The sequence below is a fragment of the Gallinula chloropus genome (genome assembly GCF_964237585.1).
Source record: "Gallinula chloropus genome assembly, chromosome: 3".
Lineage (NCBI taxonomy): Eukaryota > Metazoa > Chordata > Aves > Gruiformes > Rallidae > Gallinula > Gallinula chloropus.
Window position 1 is genome coordinate 101,339,984 of NC_140087.1, and position 25,938 is coordinate 101,365,921.

Sequence of the window (25,938 nt, forward strand, 5' to 3'; positions counted from 1 at the left end):
TGAATTGTGGATGACGTTATAAAACTGCTGTATCACTGAAAGCCTTTATGTATGTGAAATCTGCTATTTCTGGTAGCATTTCTGTCATTTCTCTCCCAGGCTAGAGACAGTGAATGATTACTGCACATAGAAGATGTCCACATAGGTGAGATGGTTGTGAAGCAAAAACATAGAAGATGTCCACAGACGTGAGACAGCCGTGAAGCAAAAGGCAGGCCAAGGACCAGCCATGACTTGGAAGCAGTTCCCTACCTTTTTCTTCAGAGAGAACATTGGAGGTGGTGAAATTTCCCTGGATGGCTTCCAGGTTGCGTTCAGTGGCTATCTAAATAAAAATACACAAGGCAGTCCTGGGAGCGGGGATCAGAACCACACGCCTCGGCTCCTGGCAGGGAGCCCTGAGCAGACAGCGAAATCTTCCTTATCTTCTCCCGGAGAGCGGCTGAATCTCAAAGGAAACGCAGTGCAGAGTTTTTCTTCTCTAAAATGACCCACAGCAGTTACAAGACTTATTATGACTCATGTTTATACCTCCAAGGGCTGAAAATTAGACTTCCTCAGCTGCCAGGGACGGAAGCTACTCCGTAATGAGCTGGGGCTTAGATACACCCTGTGAGTTCCGCTTGCAGAGACCAGCACCTGACTTCAGATCCTTTTGGGCCTGGATGCAAGAGTCTTAACTGCATTTCCCCGGCTGCACTTATCTAACGTTTCTCCTCAGCCAGCTGCTCCAAAGCTGGTCTTGCTCTTGTGCTGTGCACACAGATAATTTTTCTTTAGGCAGTTTGCTCTTGAATTTAATGTTAGATGTTGTAGCATATGGACTCATTTGCAGATAAATTCACAATATCTTAGGAAGTTCTGGCAATGGAATAACATTCTGCTGTCTGTACTCTGGCCTCAAGAAATCTTCCTGCTCACTAAAGTGTAAGCATTATGATGCTAAAATGAATATACTTGTTCTCTCATTCTGTCATTGGAGATTATCATTATGACCTTACGCTAGTGTGCTATTTTCCACATGTCCACTGATTTACAAGACTCCCTCATGCCTTGAAACGAGCTGTTACACAAAACAAGTACTATAGCTCTTCATTCTCAATCTAATCATGTATTGCTGCATCTCTGTTCCTTCCTGAGGCTTCTTTGTTTTCCAGAAGCCCAGGGCTGTAGTTACAAAACCCTAATGTACCTGGTGCCTGTTTCTCTACAACACGCCATGTAAGATGGCAGAGGACAGTGAGAACACATCATTAAAATCAGAAATACACAGACTCACTTCTAATTTTTTTTTTCTTTTATTAGTCCAATAGTTGTCTGGAAGAGAATATGAGCAACAGATCTTTAAAGCATCTTTAGCCGTTCTTTGTAGTTCATATCTAGCCTGATCCAAAGCACTGCTGGCAGCTGCACTATTAATGTGCATTATCCAAAGTGAAGAACAGAGGTCTCCTGTGCTATTTTCTTCTTTTTTTTTTTTTCCTCTCAAAAATTCTCCAAAGGTATTACAGAACTCCCAATCCCATGCTCCAGATGGGAGAGCAGAGAGAAATAGACGATGGCTCACTCTCTGCTTATGTGTTTGGGTTTCTGTCCAACAAACAGTGATGGTCTGGCCTGCATACTCAGTTGAAGGGACTGGGAAATGCTCCAAAATCCCCCAGTTCAGATGTGCCCAAAGAAGCTTTTATGGCTATATTTACTTTTAGCATCCTTTGCAGTCCCTACTGACACACACCTCACACAGATTTCAAAGGGAGATGTTACGAACCTATACTGACACTTTCAACACGTTGACCTTAACGGTTTTGTAAACGTAGTACTGTTAGCCCTTCCATTCTGGTATATTGGCCAGAAACAGGTACTGTGGTGACTTGTTTGTCATCATGGCTGCTGCCTGAACTCAGCTAAGGAAGTTAGTCATGCAAGTCATGTGGAAAGGCTGCTGAGATGAAACACTGAGAAGTGGTGAATGGGGTGGACAGAAGGCTACTGTACAACAGGATTTGCGACTGCCATCAAGGAGCCTGGAGGAGATAATCTGGTCCAGGCAGAGTAATGGGAATAAATTGTGATGAGTAGTAAACAAAACGCTGATGTGAGAGACAAGGAGAGAAACTGCTTAGAAGGTGTCCATAGTTGATGAATCTCATTCACACCTTGCTCAGGTGCAGTACTGCTTCACTTATGTCAAGTGGGACACAGGGCTCTGGCGGTGCTTTGGCTCAAGCCACCACCGTGAGGGTAGCTTTGGAGAGATATTGTTGCTCCTTTCCCCAAGACATGGTGAGAGACATGATGCAGCACATGGAATTCCTGACTTTCACACCAAGCAACAACTAAGCAAGGTGTGCCAGGAGGCCCTGCACTCTGTCAGAGCCCGCAGGACTGCCTCAGAGCACACTGGGTGGAAATGCAGCAAGGGTCTGCCCACAGAGAATGGTAAAATAGGCATTGGTTGCTGGAGGATGAGCAGATCAAGCAACAAAGCAAGATCTGAGGATAAACTCAAGAGTGTGGACAAGGCTGGGAAGGGAAATTCTGGATCCTGTCAGGGGACCACAGTCCCAAAACCAGTGCTGGCTTTGCCACGTAAGCACAGCCCAGAGTCCTGATATAAGCTTTCATTGTTCCTTAAAGTCTGATGTCTTACAAGAAAAGGGAGGAAAGGTGCTACAGGAGTGTATGTATCATCTGCTGCCCTCTAAACAACACTACCAAGAACTGAACCACCTAAAGGTATCTCCCTGCCTATAATACTTGAATCATCAGCTTTCGCCCACTGGAAAAGTAGTTTCAAAGTTGCCATGGCTTTAAAGTAGCTTGTTTATGACTAATGCCACTGTAAAGAGTGCTTAACTGGTGGAAATTTTAAGCTTCATGTCTTGTTAGTGATGTGCACTGGGATGATCACAACTTGCTCAAACACAAATGCCAGAAATGGAGGAGCATGCAAGTCTTTCAAAAGGTTGTTATTGCCAAGAACAGAGGAGCCTTGCAGTGACAGCGGTTAAACAGAAGGTCTCAGGAGGCGAGTTCTAGCTGGATTACCTACAGGGACTATTGATGTCTCTGCTAAGGAAAAGTCAATGGAGTGGAGAGAAAAGATCTGCTGGAGACTACAGGAGAGAGAGTACTCAGAAGCGGCCAAAGACTCCACTGGCTGTCATTCAGGCTATAGGAAGAAACACTCACAATTTTCAGTTGTGTCCAAAAAAATAAAAAAAGGTTGAAATGTTAATGATCTGTGACACAAGTAGTCTAAAAGGTTCAAAATATACTACTTTCATGTTCCTTGTATGTATATGATTTAAATTGGCCTGTTTGCACTGGCACACTTTTAGATGCAGATACTGTAAAGGGTTTTCATTACTAAGATAGATTGCTTAGGGTTTCTTTTCTGTCTGTATTGCAGTATCTTCAGGATATCTGAGGATCTGCTCACAATTCTTCTTTCTAAACAAAAGATGGGGGGACGGAAGGCCTTAGAGGGATGAAGGTAGAAGTCAGACTGAAAAACTAGGTTCAGTTCATTTCCAAAGAAGATTCAAGGAAGTACAGAAGTCAGGTATTTCAAAGATGACAACGAACCATCCTTTAAAAGTCTTCAGTGCTCTATTTTCAGAAGCAGCAGCCTGATTTTGAAAGCAAACACTGGTGTGTGGGGAATTTGGTAAGGAAGATATCTGTGTGAGCCAAAGGGTTTTGTGCAGGGTAGCTGGCAGTGAGGAAGATGAAGTCTTCCACTGGATTTTACCTGCTCACCTTGGGTTTTGTGCCTTTAATTGAGCTGCACCTGGTACTGTGTGTAAGGGACAGATGTTAAACATGACACATAGTTTGCTTTCATGCAAAGTTCTATTACTTTTACTTAGATTACTGGCTGCAACAGTGACTCTGTATGGGCATACAAGACCAGAGACTTATGATTTGAAATGAGCAATGCCAGAAGGTTAACGAAGTTCAGAATTGACAGCTGCCCCACAGTCATATTTACAAGGCAGACTTTGTCCTTTTGTGTTCCTCCACTGTTATCCAGGTGGGGTGCTGGTGATGGAAATACCACCAGGAGCCTGGAGAAGTGCTGGGGAGCACACAAAAGGAAAATGTGGCTACACATCCAGAAGTCCTCTGTCTCGTGGCTTTAAAACCTGAAACCTAGACATTTCCTCGTGCCCTCAAACCTAGAAACCCAGAAACTTTCAATCTGGTGCCTTCAAACCAAGGTGGGACACAAGCCCGACAGTTAATTCTTCTTTCAGGGGAGGTCATTTCTCCCTTGAGGACCACAGGTGCAAGAGATATGGCTGGGAGCAAGCTGGATGTCTGGTACGCAGTTGAATCCCACATCAATGTCAAAAAGATGCCGCGGGGAGAGGTGGAGTGAGCTGTCCTGTCAGGTAATGCATGCATCAAAGTTTGGTCATGCCTGATACAGGAGAATGGGTACATTAAAGCACAAAGATGCTTGAGTGATTTGACTGTTCAAGGATGGCAGTCGATCACCACAAATATTATATTTGCACATAAACAGCTGCATTCATATGCAAGGCTGATGGCTGGTTTGTTAAGAGTGGCACAGATTTTTCTCTGGCTTGATTTACTGCCCATGTGAGTTAGCTAGCCTCCTATATGCACTTTTTTTTCCTTCCCCAAAGGCTGCAGGGACATCATCACACAACTGAAGCCCAATATCTTTTACTGTGAAGGCATGAAATTGTTTGAATTTAAATAAACATGGAAAACTGCTATCTCTGTTCATCTTTTTATTTATTTAATATCTCATTTTCTGTGACAAAATTTTCAGTCATTCAGTAAGATAATAGAGAGTATAGCCCAGCCCAGTCCTGTCAGCTCTTGCTGTTTCATTTTACTTTCTGTAACTTCTTCCTAAGGATCCAGATCATTAAATCAGGGAACTGCAAAACAAACATAGCTTCCTTTACTAAAGTGTTCTAATCCACACTTAAAAAGAAAAGCTAAAAAATGTGAAGCAAATGAAACCTACAGGCTCAGAAGCAAAGTAAAAACCAAACTGCAGAAGTATTTTTAATAGGAAAAAACCCACATAATTTTTAACAATCCCATGATTTTTTGAGGCTGACTCATGACTTTGTAATGTTTAAAGTTGGCAATACTGATACCCTGTGATTTAGATGACTAATCACACACTGAAAAGCTAATAATCAAAGTAAGCAGTTTGTGAAGTACCCACAGACTAGAAAATATGTATCTCAACTACTCAGCAAAGGCTTATGCATAAATTGACAACAAATAGAATCAGTTTATATAACTGCTTCACAAAGAGAGAAAAGAGCTAATCAGTTAATCAGTTATTTTATTTGTATCACATAATGCTCCCAGCTGCAGTAGTGAGTGTGAAGAGGGAAGAGTATGGAAGAGAGGGAATGACAGGGTAGTGCTTCAGCGATGCAGTGATGGGGAACATGGGGGCATGAATGGAGTTCAAGAAGCAAAATGCATGAGTAAAAATCGACTGGAGGAAGGCTGTAGTTGCACTGCACGCCAGACGAGAAAACACCTGGGGGAAGGAGGGGAGCAAGCACAAAAGTAAGTTGGGAGAGAAGCGGGCAGCTGGCTATGAAAAGTTAAATCTAGGTGTGATGTGCAACCCATGAAGGATGACGACAGGAAGGAACAAAAAGAATGAAAGCAGCAGAGAAAATGTTATTCCATGACAGGTGGAGGCAACAGGAGTGAATCCTGGTGGCTCGGTGGGTTTTCTGATTAGATTGCTTCTTCATGCACAGCAGTTCTCAGCTGGGCTCTTTCCAATCTTTTATCTTGTCTGATATTAAGCAGGCGGCAGAAGGAGGTGTATGTACCATGTGCTTGGCACCAGCTATGTTTCCTAACAAGAAGATGAGTTCTTTTCTGAAACTCTGCTGGTAGCAAAATGGCCTGGATAGAAGCTAAAGCACCGATACTGCTCAAGCACCTCAGAATAAAAATGGCAAGGAAGGATCATTTCTAACTTTCAGAAGCTGAAGAGGAATTGAAGAAATAGAGCTAATGTGGTGGGACGTCATTTGTTGGCTTGCAAAGGCAGAAAACAGAACTGTTTTGAAAAGAAACACTACACATTTGTCAGAGTATCTTGTTGTGGCCTCATTGCAAAATATAAAGAATACACAGCACTGGCCTTCAAGTTTGTATCCTCTTTGCACAAAATTTTAATCTTTTTATATAAAATTTATTTTATCATTATCTAAAATTAAATATAGCAGTTAGCAGTTACAGCAAGTTCTCCTGCAAAGACATATTTAATTACAAGCCTGCCAAACAGGAGTTTCGTTTTCTTTTGAAGAGCCTGATACAGAGAGGATATTACATTAGTAGGGGCTCTAGCCTGATCCGGTGCGGAAGCTTCTATATACCTGGATGAATAAAAAAGAAGCTGCAGGCTGTTTGAAAATGAAGGTCAAATCCAAGCAAGCAAAGCCAAGAAACTGGAGTGAACGGGGCAGAACGATCCATCCGTATCAGGGCTTTCTGCAGCAGCTGTCACCGACCAGCCGTCACCGTAACGTCTCAGGTGCTGCGCAACTGGAGTGGATACCAAAATCTGAGGGCAGATTGCAGACTGAACGGGAAAGACGGAGACACACATTTCACAGCTGTCAGCCAGACAGCAAAGATATTCCACTCCGTACTCCAGATGGAGAGCGGCTCACGTTTCGATGCAGCGAGCGAGGGGGTGACTGGGATGCGCGGATTCATTCATGAGCGGCACGGACGCTTTTGATAAATGCTGTAGTAACGCAGAGAAAAAGGCGGGAAGGGGGGAAGGGTGTCAGCAAAATAATCCCTTAGGGTGGCAGATGTAGGGGTCACTGAAACTGGGTACTGTCACGGGATATGTGCCTCACACTCAGAGCCTGTCTGCTTTGCTTCTACACTCCTTTTTAATAAATGCCTCCACATTAACTATGGCACTCCAGCTGCGGAAGACCATTCTCTGGTGACAACTTTCTACCTCTGTTGACATAATTTCTCTTTAAGTGAAAGTGTTAGATTGACTCAAAAATATAAATATTTTTATATTAAGTTTGTGTGCAGGCACACAAATGAAAAAAATATTTAAATAAATATGTTGAGGGGGGACACAGGACAGAAACGTCGATGACTAAAAGCCACGTGCCAGGCAGGAAAGACAGAGAGCCCTGACATACGTACATCAGGTGTTCCTGTAAACACCCACAGAGCGCCTCACCACGCAATATACTGCCAATGTACTACCAAAACAGCCCTGTCTATTTTCAAGGGTTGCTTTTAACATCCACAACATTTCAATGCACTTATTTTATTGAAACAAACCGTTCGTAATACTGATGAAAAGCATAAAAAAACTAAAGTGAAATCAATCTCCTACTCTGCCTCGGCACACAGACTCTGAAGAGCACCTTACACATATTCTATCTGCTCTTACAATTCGGGCTGTTTAATAGGTGCTTATGTGATACCGCCTAATACTGTTCCACCTAGCTCAGGTCTCCCCAGACGCTTGTAAACTAACATGCTGATCTAATGGCAGACGTTAAATATGATAGTTTGGGGATCTGCCTAGGGGAACTCATACATTTCTATTTTATTTCATGAACATTTTGCAAGCTTGTATCCTTGTTTATGCTTTTTATTGCAACCCCTGCATTGTTTGTTTTGTTCCAAGGGAAGGAGATACTGATATATGAGGGGCGATATGCAGGAGACTGTCTCTCATATCTTGCCTAAGAAAAAAGTCTGATTAATGTAATAATGCCTTTGCCAGGAGCCTGACGGTCCTCAACAGTCACAGTCCCTGAAGAACATGACAGCAGTTCAGAATAGGCAGCATGGGGGAAATATGAAGGAATTGTGCGCAAGCTGTTGGGAGAACAGAATCTCAACATGGCTCTAGAGGACAAGAGGATCTGCACCATGGAGCTCAGCCCCCAGCCTTGGTGTACGTAACTAACTGATCAGAGAATTGTACAATCATTTAGGTCGTTTCAGCTCATCAAGTCCAACCGTTAACCTAGAACTGCCAAGTCCACCACTGAACCATGTCCCTAAGCATCTCATCTACATGTCTTTTAAACACCCCCAGGGATGGTGACTCAACCACTACCCTGGTTGATGCCAAGGGTCAAGACCAGTCACCCATGGGCTTGGACAGAAGTCAGGGAGTCCTGAAAGACCAAGATCTCAATACTAGAGGGACGGTTATGAGAGGAGATCAGGACGGACGTTGATGCCACTGCTACAGTAACAGCAAGCCAACAGCACTGCCTGGTGCAGCAAGCTCTGGAATCATCCTGCAGAGGAAGGGCTCCCACTAACACTTCAAACCCCTACCAGAACCTCCTTTATCTCAGGTAAATGCTTTGCCCTTACAATCATTATCTCACTGTGGCTGTGTGTCTCTACCTGACCGACATCTTTCTTCCCTTAGAAACTGCAAAATGAGGGTGCAGAATGACAATAAAATCCAAAAACTGACAGTGCATTATGCAGGAACATGAATTCTTGCATTTCAAGTCTGCACAACACCCAAAAAAAGCTGCTTGGTGTCCACCAACACCTCCTCCTTGCTTCTATCCCCATGCTCACATCTCTACACACTGTGCAGCCTCCCAAATGCTCACGGAAGCTTCCTCCCCAAGAAGAGTCCTCTGCTGAAGACCCGTTAGCCTTCCACAGATCTGTGATTTCAGCTCCAGAAAGAAATCGCAGTCAGCTGTAGCACAGTACCAGTGGGGTACATCTGATCACTGCAAACTGCCAGGATATAGCCCTGAACTCCTCCACGGATGACGCTGCTGCTAGATCCCCTGACGCACAGCTAACAGATTGTTTAGAAACAAGTGCCTGTGCCCCCAAGGAAAACCTAAAAGCAGGCAACCAGCCCTGCCGCAGTGCAAAAGCGCTGGGCCAAGGTCTGAGGCGGGTGAGCTCATCTCACAGCAGCAGTGGACCCAGGGCTGAGACCCAGCTGTGGGCGGGAACCCACCGGGCAGACAGCGGAGTCCATCAACGGCCACAGAGACCTGCCAGAGAGGCTGGGAGTAGTGAAAAGACAAACCACCACAACCGTATAGGTGCTGTAGATGTAGCGGGTGGGATTCGTATGATTCATATTCATGATCTCCGTAGGCAACAGAAAGAAGCAGGCACCCTACGAGAGGGATCCAGATGGGTTTCTATGGCAGACAGATGAGCCATCTCTGAGAGCCTGTTCTCTCCATTGACTGCAAGGGCTGACTACGCAGGATCCACAGCACTGTACTCTGCAGCTCAAAAAGATATTAAAATTATTTCACCAAAGTGAGATGAGCCCCATTTTTAAAATATACACTTTATGCCAGATCTCTATGCCTCCCAAATTTTGAAAACAAATTGCTTATCTCTGCTGGTTTAAATACTATGGTCACCTGCCAGTCAGTTCTGTATTCTGCTTCTTTTCTATTACATTATGAAACGCATGGAGGAGTTTTTTATTATAATATTTATATTTATAAATATATTTACACACATTTATTTAGCCTACACACGCACACATGAATATGGAATTTTTTTAAAATTCCATTGCCAGCCTTCACTGTCAAGTGTAATTGTTTTTTTAAAAAAGCATTCATATGAATATTTACATTTGAAAGCATGCTACTAGAGATTTACAGTATGCTTTTAAACACGCTTTATTTCAAATGCATATAATCATATACATCTCATTATTGTTTCTTTCAATAGACTTTAACATAATCCATTTTATACTTTGCTGGGCTCTTCTGCAGTCTTTGAAACGGCAGTCACTTTGCAGTGATTTCGAGGGGCGTTGCATTGGACTCTGTATTGTTCTATTAAGATGGGTAGCCAGGTTTAAATTAATTTTAGAATTCTCCCTAGGCTGCGAGCTTAGAGGAGTAGCACTGTTACTCGGAGAAATGCAGCACACCTCACCTTTGGGCAAAACACATCTCCTGGATGGGATATTTAGAGACATGACATGCACATTTGGAAAAATCTGTTATGTTGTAAAAGTCACATGTATGCTGAACTTGGAAACAAAGAGTAGCACATGTAGTGGCTTACCTCAGCCTTACTACCTGCTTCATCCTGCTGTATCACCCATTTCTATCCAAGCCGATGTTTACAACATAGGAAGAGTTGAGGCTATATCCCCAAGTCCCACACCAAAATGCACATTAATTTAACTTAATTACTGCCCATAGGCTCTTCCTGTGCCTTTGCCTGCAAGGCAGAAAAGCATGGTCCCATCAGACCCCTTCATCCTGAGCAGGACTTGTGGCCAGCAGTCTGGGGACCTTTCCATCCGCAGACGTTACCCCTGCCATGGCCCCCACAGACCTCTATGGCTCTGCTGCTGTGGAGGGAACCTCTGGATCCCCATCCAGCACCTCCATATCTGCTATTAAGGACCACCAGCAGACCTGAGCACACTGACTGCGCAGCCCTATTCATTTGGGAAGGCCTCACTTCTCAGCTTCTGCCTGACAATCCTTCCTCATATGCCTTTATCCTTTGTTCTCAATTTGTTATAATGTGCTTAGATTAATTAAACCAAAATTTCCAACAGAAACTATTTAGAGAAGGATTCACATCATTTCATAGCATCTGTGTGCCTTCCTCACACTTCCGCAGCCATGTTTTCATACAGACCATTGCCAAAAGCACTGAGAAGCTTTCAGTCAATAACCAGTCTCTGCAGATCCTCTCTAGGAAAAGACACAGTCAAAACCTGTAAATGAGACAGTTGTTTATTCCTCCTAACACAGCTGTAGGTTTTAATCAAAATACCCTGTGATACCAAGCCAAGTACTTCGGAGAAATGAAATTGCTTCTGTTTCCACACAGTTGTTTCCATCAACCAATCTATAATCCTGTCAAAGAAAGATAACGGATTCATTTGACAAGTCTTCCTCACCATCAAACCATATTGACTGGCATTATTTATATTTGCTGACCCATCCTTTCTGTTGGCTTTTCCAAGCTAACTGTTCCAATATACTGGAATCTGGATTCATCCAAGGGGAAGTTTCTAGATCCCACTTCCTACCCTTTTTTTTGACATTTGAACTGCATTAGCATTTTTCCAAGTCTCTGGAGGTTTCTTAGCTCCCCAGGATTCACACTAGCGTGGCTGAGAAGGCACCTTGGCTATTTTCTCCGTTACTCTTGGGAAAGAAAATTACCCTGAACTGACAAACTGGAAAAGCCTGGAAAATTTCCATCATCCAAGGCAGGCTTACAGCTTCCAGGGAGAGCTTCACCACTTCAGACAAAAAACAGGGAGCACCCTGAGGAGTGCACCTCTCCCCGATGGGGCATGCACTCCTTTATTGCCATTTTGACGTTTCCTTCTAAGTATAATCATAATAAGTATAATTATTATTCAAAGAGAGGCAAGAATCTGCCACCGCTTCACTTCCACCTGCCTGTTCAGGTTGAGCAGAATGAGTACACTTCCAGGTGAGTTTCTCAAAGTGAGATGGGGCCAGTAATGCAACTGCTACTATGCCTACCAAGTAACCATTAATTCAATGGGGTAAAATGAAGAAACCTAACTAGAGCTCCAGTAGGAGAAAATAAGGAATTCAGATTTTATTGTAATGATGAGGAGGAAATCAAAGGACGGTGATTTGTCTTTTGTCTTTTAAAAGCACTATTTTGTCTGGCAGATTCATTCTTCTTATACAAAGAAGAGTCATAGTATACATTTCCAAGATAAAATCAATTATGCATTATCTTAAGAGTTGTACAATCTCATTTTCCACAGCAGCCTTAATATGACTTACATGGAGCATAATTCTCATTGCAGACCTCTGAACAAAGCTAAGTTTTGCTGACAGTTCATTGTATTAATTCCAATTTCTGGTCATTTTTCCAGTATTCTCAGAGAGTATAAAATTGCAAAGGCTCTTGCTTCAATCAGAATATGAATTTTGAAATACAATGAAAATAAAGGAGCAAATTAAAAGACTCATTTGATTCAATTCATTACCTCAGAATACTTTTGCCTAAAATACCCTCCTATGTTTTATGTCACTTTTTCAAATAAGTGAAAAAGAGGCTTTGTTCCTCAAAAACTCCCAAACTGTGGCCAAGTTTGCCACACTTTAATTAGTTTCTTAATTTATCTCCATTATGAAATAAAATAAGGAAATAACTCTTGTTTCTGTGTTCCATTAAAATATTGCTGTACAAGTTAAAGATTATTTTGTTATCATGGCATTCTGAGTCTTAAGCAACCTATATCTGTTAAAGCTAAAAATAATATATCACACTTTAGATTATCTTCATTTGACAAATTTTGGCAGAACCCAACAAAGGTACAGCAGAATTTGCAGGAAAATTTGCAGGGTTTACAATTCATAGCCAATTTGCAAAGGAAAAGATGATCCCTAACCAGTTCATTTCCATTACCAAGAATTTTCTTCCAGAAACAGCATACTTATAAACAAATTTATTTTATTTTAGCACAAGGCAGTTGAATTTGACCTTTTTCTTGACTATCCAAGCTGTGATTATGTTGTGTTTCAACAGTTCTCTCCCTCACATGGCTGTGGCCAACCTATAAAATATTTCACACATTTGCTCAGAACAGATCTATTCCCATTAACACACTCTTGTGATAACTCTCAGACCATGGAAGGACAGCTGCCAGCTACTGGAAAGGCAGCAGGGCAAAAGATGTTGTGAAAGCGTAAGGCATCAAGAAACAAGCTCCTAACCTGGATAAAATTTGCTTTGAGAGCATGAGCAATGTAATGTGCACTCTTTCAGTGTGCCCAGGGAGTTACTTTCAAAAGGAACTAAAACAACCTAACCATAATCATTGACAGGACAGCTGAATGGTGTGCACAGAGAAGACTTCATCAAATGAGAGATGTGTCAAACCAACTATGTGAATTGTGCTTTCTTAACAATAAGCCTGAATTTCTAAGTAACCAAATGTTTTCCAGAATGTCCCGTCAGTGATACTCTATTACTGGGGGAAAGATGTCCAAAATAAAGTGTGTCATGTAAGCAGTGATCAAGAAGAGCACTCGTCGTGAACAGCGCAGAATAATGAAGACACTCTCAAGTCTACTTGATGTGGGAGTATCTGATGAGAAGGAGTGACATGTACCCAGCAACCCCTGCTAGATGCAAAATAGATTATTTATGCAAAAAAATCTGGCAGAGACTGATATTCATAACAACCACATGGTAGTCTGCACTGAAAAGTGACTGTCCAAGTCGAAGAGCAAGTCTGTTAACTGCATACAGCTTTGATCGTGGCCGTTAGAAAGGCACTACCTTAAGGTCAATAAGCTCAAGCACAGCCACTTGCTGCCAGCCTTGCCTGTAACAAGAGACACCCCCTCACCTCTTGCCCTGGTTTGGCTTCCAGACCCTTGGTCAGAGCTACCATGCTTGCACCTCCAAGCAACTGTTCCAGGCAGTCACTTGCTGTCACTCTGTCACCATGCCCCTAAGCGGACATGGGTCAAGCACACATTTAGAATAATTTCCCTAATAAGCAACTCTGTATTTTGTGAGGTGTGATGTACTTACTGCCCAATGACACACTATTATATGACACACTAACAGACTAGGAGACAAAATGGGAGACTCATTTATGGGCTTGGGTGCCTCAAGACTCAACATTTCAGTTGTCTCCTACTGCAACCAGCAAAAGTCCTTTAGGGCCCTAGAAGCATACCTGCTTTATAAAACTCATCAAAACAGGTGCAGAAAATGGGAATGATGAGAGCGCTGCAGTGAGCGGGGGCATTGCCTTGGCCAGCCTGTGGAAACAACTCGGGGAGCAATGTGACCTGAACCATAGCTCTCTTAGGCACTCAATTTCAGGCTGCTGGACTTACCTGGCTGGAATTTTCTTCTATACACGGGTGCCCATGGCAGCTCTTTCCCACAAAATACAAATGGAATGCTTCAGACTCTGACAGAAGTCAAGAAAATGGGATTTAAGTTGTTGCCATAGCTGACTAGGTTCAAACAACCAGCATCTTCTGTCACTGAGGTGAACGGACTCATTATGAACTGGTCAGTCCCTCTTACTACAGCTCTTCCACCTTGCATGGCCAATTATTTTTTCTTTAATTTTCTTTTTCTTTTTCTTTTTTTGGCCAGAGCATGACAAATATACAGAATGGGACTGTTGGAAACTTAGTGCGTAAGGAGCTATTTCAGGGAGTACGGAGCACTAAGCATTCAGGAACAACATAGGCATTCCCTTGCTCAGACAGGTACCCCCAAGAGAAAGCGTTAGCATTTATTTTATGTCTCTCTTGCCCCATTAAGATTTAATTATTTCTGCAAAAGAAGAAACACCAAAGGTCCTCCTCCAAGAGAAAGAACTAAGGCGCTCAGACCAATTGCTGTAAATGGGAAGCTGGGAGGCTGAGCCTGTTCAGTCAGGAGAGGGACCTGAATGCCACTCTAGCTGGGAACGCTGCAGCTATTTTATTGCTAGAAAAGGAGTCTGCTCTCTGGGAGGGTTTCTTTATGCAGAGTACTAGTGGGGAAGCAGTTTCTCATAATGAACCCCACAGGTAAAATGAGTGTGTATTTTAGGATTTAGGTGTGAGACCTCAGCTGCTGCAAAATAACTTCCTATTTCTATCACATCTCCTTGAGGTATGAAGCAATTTGGGCTTTGATAGAAAAGAACTGTCTTTGAAGAGCACAGCTGGAGTATAGTGCTGCTCACAATACAAACAGGGGAAGGAAGAGGGTAGCACAGAAATCAAACCCAGCAACTCCAGCAACCAAAATGACGTGCCCGTTGTTCTCGTTCCCCTGAGGGACTGCCTCCATCACAAGGCTGAGCATCCATTCAGCAAATGAATGCAAGGATCCAGGACCTTCTGATTCCCATTAGACTTGCTCAGTGGGTTGAGGGGGGATTCTGTCATTGTTGGAGGGGGTTTTTAAATCCCCATGAGAGTTTTTGCTTAGTCAGTGGTTAGGATAAATATACTATTTGCTTGACTTCATCTAGACTGATGAAATAGCTTGGTCTTATCATCTGCTGTGCCTTTGTCTACAAGCAAACCAGTTAGCATTTATAGAGTGGTATAATGCAGTACTCTATAAAGGAAGAATAAGTGGCACCATTTACCAGCAGCAATCAGACTATACTTTACAAATCTTCCAGCATACATAGCAAACATAAGTCAGAGAAAAACAGGCTAAGAATTCTATTTACGCATATTCTAGGATAAATCTACAAGGGTAAATCCCACTCAGAACTAATTTCCTTATTTGAAGCTTAAGAAAATAGCATATAATTCACATGGTATCATACATCCATTGACTGGATAATAGCTGGGGGGAAGACAGCCCACATCGAAACAGATGAGTAGTGGTGAATTCTGTGACAGATACCTTAGCACACACACATATATATACATTTATACATATATACACACACACACACAGAGCCTAGTAGCTATAGCTAACTAGACTAAATTAACCTGCACAAGCTCCAGGGTGTAAAGCTGGAGTTTAATGAGGCAAATCTAAATTCCAGGGACACGGTTTACTGGTGGACTCAGAGGTACTAGGTCAACAGTTGGACTCTGTGATCTTAAAGGTCTTTTGCAACCTAAATAATACTATGCTTCTAGCTCTGAAAACACGCCATCAATTTCTGTCAGGTAAGCAACCAGGAACCACAATAGTTGAAGTGGATTACATTATCCGAACACGCTGTGCAGCCTAACCATTTACAACAACTTCAGCAAGGCACTTCTGTATTAAAATTTGCTGGACATTTACCAAAAAAGAAAAAAAAAGAAAACTTTATGCTTCTTTTCAGTGTTTTAAAAAAATCCACATCCTTTGAAAACTCTAGTTTATCAGGTATTTTTTGTCTTTCGTGTTTGTTTAGGATCATGTCTTTCATGCTCAGAATAGACAAAAGCTTCTATCACAACAGTTTGGCACAGTATATGGGACTGGTTATTTGCAAAAGAAAATATAAGATTATAACAACATATCAAGTGTTTACCAAAACTCAGGAGCATGATACGGACTGCAAAACAGGGTCATTGTACCCCAAATTATGCACTGCTTTATGAAGCATCAGCCAGACTCAACAGAGAGTCATCTAAATTCCCATATAGCTGGAGTTACTCATTTCAATCTATTTAAACTGCATTAAAATAATACTACCAGCTTGCACTAGTCACAGCCTGCAACAAACTGCATGGCTCTCAGAGGGAGCCTGTGGCCTGTGCAGCCCTCAGACAGCACTTCAGGAAATCCACAGCAAATGTAAAGTAATAGCAATAACAGAGGATTTGGGACTTGGGAGGGGTCAGACTGGCTGTGGCCAGCCGCTACAGATAGATGCACTTGCTTGCCTTGCAACGCCAAGTCCTGATTCGGCCACTGTAAATGGAAAGAAACCCACTGCAGCTGATCGGTAAGAGCAAGGCAAGCCTGACATGCCGCTGCTTGTCCGCTTTTACGCGCCAGCCACCCATAACTTCCATTCCTCCAGGGCATGGGGCTGCAAGCGACACAGGGTGATCCCACGGAGGCGATCCACTGTCTCCTCTACATGGACGGTTGAAAAGAGAGAGCATGGCAAGCAGCAGAGCCCTCAAACAGCTCCAGGAATATTTGTTTGAGATTGAGGAAGTAAACGAGGGCCTGCTTCCGTGCATCTAATCTCGGCAGGAGGGGGTGGTGTTTTGAGAGCAGATTCAGTTTCTGAGACTGACAGGGGGATGGGCCCAGGATCCCTTCCAGCAACTCAACTGCGTTAATCTCAGCCACTGACATGAGACATACTCAAGACATTTCGTGGGCTGCAGAGTACCAGACCTGCCCTCCCTCGTCTTGCACAGGTCCTCCCCACCCATCGTTGCTGTATGCCCCACTGTGCTGCTGGAGGGGCCGGATGCACACACTGTTTTGTCCTCTGCTTGCCACTAAAAAATGGGTTTTCCATTCCCTCATGGTGACCTGGAGTGGCTCCTCAGTGCAAGTGAAGCGGAGGGGTCTGGTGCAGGGTGAGCTGCACACCGGCAGAGCCAGTGCAGGTGCCACCCTTCCAAAAGGTCCGTAACAGTCCTGACATTACCATGTAAAATGGAAAAAAGTCTTCCCCAAGTCCACAAAGCTAGCTAATCCCCAGTAAAACATTTCTGAGATATGACACATCCTGGCAGCCCAACAGGTATTTTGGAAATCAAAACCTGTAGCTGCTGTATTTCTCCTCATCTCACTGCTCAGACACAAAACTCGATAGCTTTTATTTGGTACGTGCCACGAGGCAGCTCTTCCTTCATTTTAAGGCTGTTTAAATTCTCCTCCTCGACCCACGCACTGTGCTCCAGTGAAACAGATATTTCTCCTCTCTTGTGAGCACCATGCCAGCTAAGCTGACTGGCCACATCTCATCAGAGCTGCCCAAACCCTGGCACTTCACTCACTCCTTGCTGAGGGTGTCTGTGGATCCCTGCTCCTGATGCTGGGTGCCCAGTGACACCTCAGCTCGCCTCCAGCTCCCTCCCCTGATATGTATGGCTCCACTGCAGACCTGGCACCAGCCTCAGCAAGATGCTGTGGACATACTGCAGCATCTCAAGAGGAGCCAGAAAATGCCAGCAGCTGCATTGAGCCCTTTGTGTTTAACCACCTGTCACACACAATGATGCCCTGAATTTTCCCAGTTCAAAAGCTCTGAAACTCCCAGCACCAGAAGGCAAGGAGCATCACAAGTTATCCATGTGAGGTACGCAGTGTCCTTGCCTTCCACGTCTTGAATCTGCCTCCTGGAAGTTTTAGCTGATGTTCTCACATGGAAAGAAAGGGGTTTTCCTCCCTCACGTTCTTCCCATCATCTTTAGGTCTTTCCCAGCTGTTTCTTGCCCAGCGTGACCCATTCCAGGCCATGTAACCACTCAGAAACTATCCCAGATCTTTCTCTATCCTCTTCCCTCTTTGCTATGTTTTTTCCACTTCTGCTAAATCTTTTTTCAGATGACCAGCTTTAGGAAAATCAAAATGCCTGCCTGTTTTTTATTAGATATGTTAGTTGTAGCTTTTGTTTAAGTAACTCCAAGCTTGATTACTATTTATTTTTATTTTTAAAAGGAACTGGTGACTAATGGGCTTAGTTTTCTCTATAATTTGGATCTTGGTGTATTTCTGTATGACTGGATTTGAATACAACAGGAGAAGTAAATAAGCAGATCTGTACTTGAAGTTTACGACATGCACACCAGAGGGAAAAGATTCTTTGTGTTAGCCATGAGTATAATGAGCATCCATGTCCATACTGATGGAAACCAGCTGGCTTCTGCCTGAAATTCAGCGTATCACAGTTCAGCCACCTAACCAACATGAGACATACATCCATGCTCCACTTCTAATGACAGCAGAGTTATCAGCAGAGTTATCAGCTCTTGTGGAACCATTTCTGCAGATGTATCCTGCCCTGTTTGGGGAACAAGTCAGCCATTCAACCTTGGATGGTAACTAATGCTTCAGCTGTGTGTCTGCATGAAGCTACACCAAAGAAAAAGTGCTTTAGCTGCAAGATGAAGCAAAACAGGCCAGGTCAACCACAAAAGAGATATTGTTTGATGCTCCAGATGTTTCACCTTTCCTGAGAAAAACCCATGGTGTTTTCCTACAGTGACTTTATCTCAGGATGGTTTGTGTCAACCAGTTATCCTGCATCAAACCCATGTTTTCAAGCCCAAACTGCATGCTGAAGCCAAGAACTAAGAGCAGAGGCAGAGACAGCAATCAGCCCCCTCTTTGGGGTTTGTGCAGCAGTGTAGCCTGGCTGGCAATTGGGCACAAGGCTGCTATTCACGTGCAAATGCCACTCTGCAGCCAGTTTTAATGCACATATTTAAACAGAGAACACAGATTCCACTAAATCTGTTATAGATTATGCTAAATCTGTTATGTGTGTGCTCTTCCCCTGCAACAAAATATTACTTTCACACAGTAAACTCATTTGATCGCAACATGAGGGTTCAGTGCTCACCAAAAGCAAATGCAGCACATTTTCACTGTCCTCAGTTTTAGTTAGTGCCTTTCTTTTAAAACAGTCATGACATTACAATGTTTTCTTCGTTTTCACCAATTTTTTCTTTTAATCATTATTAATTTCAGAGGCTTAAGTTATTCCTACAGCACTTTATACCCTACACCAGTTGCCTTTGGCAGCCACCCAGCAAAAGCACTGACTTTTATGGGGAGCTTGCCCAAAGCTTGCTCTGCCCTTACATCTAGTCACATACAGAGAAAGTTCAGCATCACTGGCTTTGGTGCAAAATGCATTTGGGACAAGGGTACAGTGGGAGACCTGTGAGTGCAGACTGCTTTCTCCCAAGACTTTCTCCCAAGCACAGTCCTAAGTCAAAAAAGACGTAGTTTTTTTACTTCCCTTGGTTAGCAGTGGGTTCTGGGTATCGTGCATCCACCAGGATAACTCCGTTGATATGTAGCAGATGCTAGATATTTAGTCAAGTTGCTGGAGTTGTGGTTATAAAGTATCTGATGCTGAAAATAACTGCAAGCTGAAAGGTAAAATAGAGCAAAATGCAGTTCAAAAGCTGCTGTATGCTGGTGCCACATATACAGTCAGTAACTGAAAACATAGTTTTAGAGGTCACTGTATGTTTGCAGCTGCTCTACTCCAGAGAAACCACAGCATTTGGTAGCTATGTAGGTAAGCATCTAAGAAAGGAACACTGAAAACATTAAGAGTTTCATCTAGGTCAGCAGGAGGGGCTACAGAAGAAATATTAGAAAACAATGGACTAAAGAAGATAGCTTTCAAGATTATAACTACCTTATATTCAACCAAATATATTTAAATTGCTAGGCTTGGAAAAGGTCATGGTCTTTATGAATCATTCATCATTATGAATTCCATTTCTCACAGGGTTACTTTATATATGATGACATGTATCCTCCTCCCCCTAAGGACTCACATTTACATCTCGGGCACAGCATGTGAACAGAAGCCTATGTAGTAATGTAATTGCATCTATCACTGCAAAGAGAAGCACTTTGCTCATACGTACAGCCAATAGTTTATTTGCAAGGCAGATGAGGAACTGAGAGCAGTTAAAACTAATAACCTTGGTATTTCAAAGTTAGTGAATCTATAATATAAAGAAATCAATAAGCTTCACCCAATCTGAAGCACATCTGGAAAATATGGGCTTGGATTAATTTCCTTCTGTATAATCCAAGTTTGCATATTCCATGGAATTCCTGTAGCATGCCCTTAATACCTCCAGAAATACTTTTGATGTCAAAATGTATTCTTAAAGCATATAAGTAACTTAAAAGGCATTTCGTATTGCATCCATCACCTCTCCACTTTCACTGTTCTTTTTTACCATCCCACAATGACTGTGTGTAATTAGAAAGAAAATCAGCACCTAGGAAGCGGACAGCTCCAACAGGATTTGTAAACGATGTTATGATGGGAGTTGGGGGATGAACTTTCATCCACATTTTTAGATATATCTTTAATAATAATCAAAGACTACAGAAATATCAACCAACAAAGAACGACCACACAAAGGAAATGGAACCCATTTATAGCTAATGTACCTTATAATCCATTCTATCATCGGATACCATAACCCAAAATTATACTTCAGGTGCTGTTTTGCTACTTAGAGCATTGTTAATTAATTAATTATTAACAAATAAGAAAACCCTTAGTTCAGCTCAAGCATTCTCCAAATTAAGTGTAACACATTGATTCCTTCACTGTAATGAAACTAAACCAAATCCTGCCAGCACAAGAAAACCTGAAAATGGACCGAAGGCTCAGAGTGTTTCTGTCTTTCTCAAGTAGCAAGTTCAGGCGAGGGGGAATTTTACAGCAGAAAATTATGATGCTTTTGTAAAATTATTCAGTCCATTAAAAATAAAAATAAAAAAAAAAAGATAGCTAAACATAGACACAGGGAGGCATTTTATTTTCTCTTTTCTTTTTTTTCTTTTCTTTCTTTTCTTTTCTTTTCTTTTCTTTTCTTTTCTTTTCTTTTCTTTTCTTTTCTTTTCTTTTCTTTTCTTTTCTTTTCTTTTCTTTTCTTTCTTTCCTTTTTTCTTTTCTTTTCCTTTCCTTTCTTTTCCCTTTCCTTTCCCTCTTTCCTTTTCTTCTTTTCTCTTTTCTTTCCTTGTCTTTTCTTTTCTCTTTTCCTTTCTCTTTCCTTTTCTCTTTCCTTTCCCTTCCTTTCCTTTCCTTTCCTTTCCTTTCCTTTCCTTTCCTTTCCTTTCCTTTCCTTTCCTTTCCTTTCCTTTCCTTTCCTTTCCTTTCCTTTCCTTTCCTTTCCTTTCCTTTCCTTTCCTTTCCTTTCCTTTCCTTTTCTCTTTTCTTTTCTCTTTTCTGTTCTCTTTTCTCTTTTCTTTTCTCTTTTCTTTTCTCTTTTCTCTTTTCTTTTCTCTTTTCTTTTCTCTTTTCTTTTCTCTTTTCTCTTTTCTTTTCTCTTTTCTTTCTTTTCTTTTCTTTTCTTTTCTTTTTTTCTTTTCTTTTCTTTTCTTTTCTTTTCTTTTCTTTTCTTTTCTTTTCTTTTCTTTTCTTTTCTTTTCTTTTCTTTTCTTTTCTTTTCTTTTCTTTTCTTTTCTTTTCTTTTCTTTTCTTTTCTTTTCTTTTCTTTTCTTTTCTTTTCTTTTCTTTTCTTTTCTTTTCTTTTCTTTTCTTTTCTTTTCTTTTCTTTTCTAACAGCCAGAACCTGACCTGTTCCTGACAGGGTCTGTGTGCCAGGGGCTCACTCAGCCAGCAGAGACTAGCAGGGAGGCCTCCTGCGCCCAGGCACCTCTCCGGAGCCGCTCTCACTTGAGGGAAGGCAGCACTAGAGGGCATTGCTGTAATGTTCTTCGCCTTACAGCTTCGCTGCCTTTCTTCCCACGGATGTTAATTGCCTCCAGTTTTAACGGCACGGCTCCTGCTTGTTAGCTTGTTGCGAGAGCGAAGTGTCAGCCTTAAAAACTTCACCGCATTCGAGCAGCCAAAGCGCTTTCTGGCACGTTAATGCGCCGGGTTTTCTGCCAGCCGTCCAGGCCTGTGGTCAGGCCAAATAATTCCCCTCTGGGCCACGACCTGCCAATTCTGCCCGGCCAGCATGGGCGTCCTCGATTCATCCCACCCGCAACAGCAGCCCGCAGCAGTGATGGCCGCAGGGACACAGGAGTTGGGGTCACTGGGGCTGTCGCAGAGAGACGAGGAAGGAGAGTTTGGGGAGGTTTTGGGAATGCCACTGCTAGGGGAGTGACAAGCACCGCGTGGGAGCAATAACCTTATTGTGGTCTGCTCACCCCTGAGGCACTATCACAGATGGACCACACCATCACCTTGAAGCCTAAATAACATACTGTATCATCAGCCCACTGCCTTCTCCAGAAACACGGGCTGTTGTCCCAGGAGCTGAGAGCAGTCCCTAAGCTGTCCCCATGTCTGAGCTTTGTGCAAGGCTGCAGGGACCCACATGGAGCAGCGGAGGCAGGAACTCGGGGTAGATCAACTCCTGCTTCGGAGCATAAGAAACACAAAGGTGAGGAATGAATAGCAATGGGGAGGGGAATGATAAAAATGCAGAAGATCCCACTCCAAAAGAAAGAGAAAAAGAGAATGGGTTTTAAGCACTTGTGGTGTGCACAAAAGCAAATATAAAACCATGCTCCAAAGCAGCTTTTAATTTAATTAAGCATAGTGATGTAGCATGAAACAAGCAAGCACAGGGACACATGCTGCATGTTAACAACCGTACTATGAGAAGCCTTGTTGATATTCAACCTTGCAAACATACACTGCAGCTTCTTCCCTGTGAGGGTAGTGAAGCCCTGGCACAGGCTGCCCAAACAGGTTGTGGCTGCCCCCTCCCTGGCAGTGTTCAAGGCCAGGCTGAATGGGGCTTTGGGCAACCTGGGATAGTGGAGGGTATCCCTGCCCATGGCAGGGGGTTGGAACTGGATGGTCTTCGAGGTCCCTTCCTGCACAAATCAGTCTGTGATTCTATGAGATGTTTGTAATGATCCCTTTGCTCCCTACATGCAAAATACAGAAAAATATAGACAATCTGTAGTTGAATCACCTAGTCATTCACCAAGTATGATGGGTGTTATCTATCTGAAACACATACAACCAATTAGATTATAATGAAAGAATGAGCTTGTTCAGGACAATCAGCATAGCAATATAGGTTATTAGAAGTCCACTGAGTACAAAAAGCAATCTATTGCTATACTGAACCCTCCTGTACACAACCCAAGAAAAGCGATGCCACAATGGGAAAAGGAAACGTCAAGTAACTAAGAAAAGTAGTTAAAATAATGATCCCAACTAATATCCAGTGAATCTGAGGGCAAATCAGTAAAATCAGCAATGCAGTCAGAAAAGGTTTGCCATGCACTAAAAAGTAAACCATCAAAAACAAAAAGATGCATCTTTTGGGAAGGTTGTTTAAGTTTTTCTCGGAAATTTCCAAACCGAGACAGATGGTAAAACTACATAGTGCATTCCTCATGGATCTGAGATATCTGAGACACATCAGTCCCACAGAGCTGACCCCATATGTGTATGCTCCACAGAACTGACCCGTGCATGAGCAGGGATCATGTCTGGAGGACAGTAGCCTTCCTAAATTAATGTATGCCAAAGGTCTAGAGGTATCCAAGGGACACTGTGAACAACATGGTAACTCAGCAGACAAGCAGGAACTTGTTAATCTGCCATAAAAGAGGTTCATTGCATTATGTACTCACACATCGTCCTTGGTTTACTAACTGATGAACCAACAGAAGCTGAATTTCATGGGAAAATTTGATTTTTCCCAGCAGAAGCTTCACTGAGGTGGCCCTGAGGGGTGTTCCCTGAGCAGACTCAAGGAAGAGAATTAGATTTACAGGCTGGTTTGGGCTGGAAAGGATCTCAAACACCATCCAGTTCCATGCCCCTGCCATGGGCAGGGACACGCTCCACTAGCCCAGGTTGCCCAAAGCTCCATCCAGACTGGCCTCAAACACTGGCAGGGAGGGGGCAGCCACAACCTCTCTGGGCAGCCTGTGCCAGGGCCTCACCACCCTCATGGAGAAGAACAGGATGGTGACATGCTGTCAGTTATTTGTCCAAGCGTCCGCAAAAGGAGCTAAAAAATGAGGCAGGAAGAAAAAGCTAATAATCTGGACCTGAAAGGACTCAGACAAGGCCTTACACATAACAAGAAAGCTAGCTGGGAAATACATTGACATTAATTGTACATCTTTCAAGGAAATCAGGGGTTTGGCTTTATTCCACTACACTAAGCAATGTGGCCTGTCTGTCCAGACACCTCGAATCAACAACATCTAAGACTCAACATTTGGGCTGCCTATACCCCACCCATAGAAATGTGAGGTACCTAAGGATGGGTGCCACATCAGTCAGCACATTAAAACAACCTACTGGAGATTATAAGTATGGCTGAATTTTACTACTTGGTTATCTCTGGAATTCAGGAGTTTTCCAGCAAATAGTGGGAACGAACTTCTTTCTCTTTGGGGACTGAAGCACTAAGCCACGAGCCCTGTAGCTACATTAGGAAATACTTTGTATTTTGGAAACTGCAGAAGTATGTCCTCTCTTTCAGAAAATGCCCTGAGAAATCCTGCTTGGTAGTGGCAAGCTGTGGGTTCCAGAAAACACTGCCATGAAATCTCCCTATAAATACGGCCATTTCAATACTTAGAAGCAGATGGAGCCTTACCAGAAACTCTGTAACTCTTAGGACTTCTTTGGATTGTATGCCTATCTCCTGCCTACAGTTCTTTGAAGATTTAGTTCTTTACATACATCCTTTGTAGACAGGGTGACATGACAAAAAGAGCTGCTTTATAAATCTGTAATTCCATCTACTGGAAGCACCTCAAAACATGCCAAACACACTGAAGTATGCACTCTGGGTGCACTGGTATTTAACTGCCATCATCAGCATCTTAGTGAGCCCCAAACCCTTTCCAGTCTTCTGTGCCTCAATTTCCCTGCAATAGCATTCCCTCAGCTCACTGGGCTGGTGTGAAAATAGGTACCATGGGGCCTGGATGATGTTCAGATATCACCCAAAACCTCTGCAAGAAAGTACAGAAAGGCTCAGAAACAAGTGACAATTTGGCTTTCTTAGAATTTTGCCTCAAACTCAGCTGAAGAAGCAAAGACAAGCTAAGATGTACATAGGACCTGATGCCTCGTAGCAGGGTGTACCCACCCAAATGATAGTGAGCACTGCAACAAGCATGACTCAGCTGGTCTGTCCACATGCCTACACCTACCAGCAGTGGAGGAGAAAGGGTATGAGACAAGCTCAAAGGGACAGAAACAAGAGCCAGGGCAAGCCAGGAGTGGGGTGAGCACAGCCTGTCCCTAACCTGGCAGCACTGAGCAAAGCAACCTACAGATTTGAGACAGAGTGAGCTTGACCCATCTGGCAAGGTGGCAGCCACCAGTTCCTCACTTGACCCCCCTTCCAGGCCCAGTGCCAGCACTCTTCTGGGATGAAACACTGAGTTTTAGGTCAAATCACTGCAGGAAATGCACCTAAATGCAGAGAAAAAAGGTATATGACATGCAGAAAGGGTGGTGGAGAAAAGGTCAGAGGCATGAGAGCTCATTTAGTGCCCAGCTGCCCCAGAGGTACAGCATCTCATTCCTTGTCCTGCCTCGGAGCCAGCATTTCACGCTCTACCCAGGATGCTTCTTTGCAAAAGGAATAAGGAAACCCCAGGCTGCTGCAGTCCCAAACCTCTGCCAGCCCGCCCCTTCCATGTGCAGCCCTGCAGAAAGGGCATGCAGGGCAAGATCAGCCTTTCCTGCTCTCCACGTCCTGGTGGGATGGTCTCCCACCCTATGAAAGTCTTTTCTTTCACCTCTGCCCCCTACCCCTCCTCCCC